Genomic DNA, 1,847 nt, shown 5'->3' on the forward strand with positions numbered 1-1,847 from the left:
CTATTGGTGGGATCGCTTTGCTCTGTCTATGACTTGCTGTTTATGCTGTTTGGCACACGTGGTCCTTGTGCTATAGTTTCACACCTCATTTTTAGGTATGCCTGGTGCTGCTCATGGCATGCCCTCCTGCACTCTTCATTGAATCACGGTTGTTCTGCTGGCTTGGTGGTAATGGTAGAGTGGGGGACATACCGAGCCATGAGGTTACAGATTGTGTTCGAGTACAACTCTGCTGCTGCTGATGGCCCTCAGCGCCTCATAGGTACCCATTCTTGGATTGCTCGATCTGTTCAAAATCTATCCCATTTAGCATGGTGGTAGTGCCACACAGTACGATGGAGGGTATCCTTAATGTGAAGGTGGGACTTCATCTCCACAATGACTATGAGATGGTCACTCCTACCGATCCTTTAACAGACAGATGCATCTGTGGTAGGCAGGTTAGTGAGGGTGAGGTCAAGTATGTTTTTCCCCCTGTTGGTTCCTTCACCTCATGCCGCAGACCCAGTCGAGCAACTATGTCCTTTAGGACTCGACCAGCTCGGTCAGTAGTGGTGCTACCAAGCCACTGTTGGTGATGGATATTGAAATGACCCACGCAGAATACATTCTACGCCCTCGCCACCCTCAGTGCTTCCTCCAAGTGGTGTTCAACTTGGTGTTCATCAGCTGAGGGAGGGCAACCTGGTAATCAGCAGGAGGTTTCCTTGCCCATGTTTGACCTGATGCCATGAGACTTCATGGGGTCCGGAGTTGATGTTACAGACTCCCAACTGTATACCACTGTGCAGCCACCCCTGCTGGGTCTGTGCTGGATCCTGAGATAAGGAATCCAAGATGGGTCTGGAGTCACATGTAGGCCAGACCAGGTAAGGACAGATTTCCTTCCCTAAAGGGCATTAGTGAACCAGATGGGTTTTTACAACAATCAGCAGTGGTTTCATGGTCATCATTAGACTTTTAATTCCAGTGGTGGGATTTGAACTCAGGTCCCCAGAGCATTACCCTGGGTCTCTGGATTACTAGTCCGGTGACAATACAACTACATCATCACCTCACCTCTGTCCATCAGTCCCTTAAATCTTTTATTTTTGATTTACTCAGCTGAAGGTACTTCAAGATCTCTGACCTGACTCAATAGCACCCACCTCTTCTGATGGGCAGTTAATAGTTTTTTCCCTCAGGCAGATCAGACTATGCAGAGCTCTGGGAGTACTGGCAAATTACAGATTTTAGTCCCAAAGTGCTTCCTTGGATTACCTCGCTTCAAAAAGAAAAATCGAGTAAGCGTAATCTATCTTCTGTTCAGTTATTTAAAGCAGTCTTCATTACAGATATGTAATCATCTCCACCTCATTTTCCACTCTATGATGTGTCCAAGCGATCCACCCAAGTTCAATAAGAACAAATATCTCTCTGTCATGTTGCCAATGTGAGAATCCAGGAAAAGAAACCTTCATGAAAAACAAATGTAAACAATAGAAGAAAGATACCATGAGAATAAACACTGTTATCTATTTCGTTATTTCCTTATTTACTCACTGAACACTGAGACACTTATACAACCCTGTTTGACACTGTTTGAATTAATGGCAGTCTGGTATCATTATGGCATAAGGGTTTCAAGGAAGTTTTGTGTCTGTTTTTTCATTCGCTCATGGAATGTGGCTCCACTGGCAAATTCAGCATTTATTAACCTCTAATTGCCCTTGAGAAGTTGACATTGAACTGCTTTCTGGAACAGTTACAGTCTGTGTGGTGAAACTACGCCCACAGTGCTGTGAGGTAGGGGATCCAGGGTTTTGATCCAGCAAGGAACAGTGATGTACTTCCAAGTCAGGATAGTG

This window comes from Carcharodon carcharias, chromosome 26 (assembly GCF_017639515.1).
Source record: "Carcharodon carcharias isolate sCarCar2 chromosome 26, sCarCar2.pri, whole genome shotgun sequence".
NCBI classification, from domain to species: Eukaryota; Metazoa; Chordata; class Chondrichthyes; order Lamniformes; family Lamnidae; genus Carcharodon; species Carcharodon carcharias.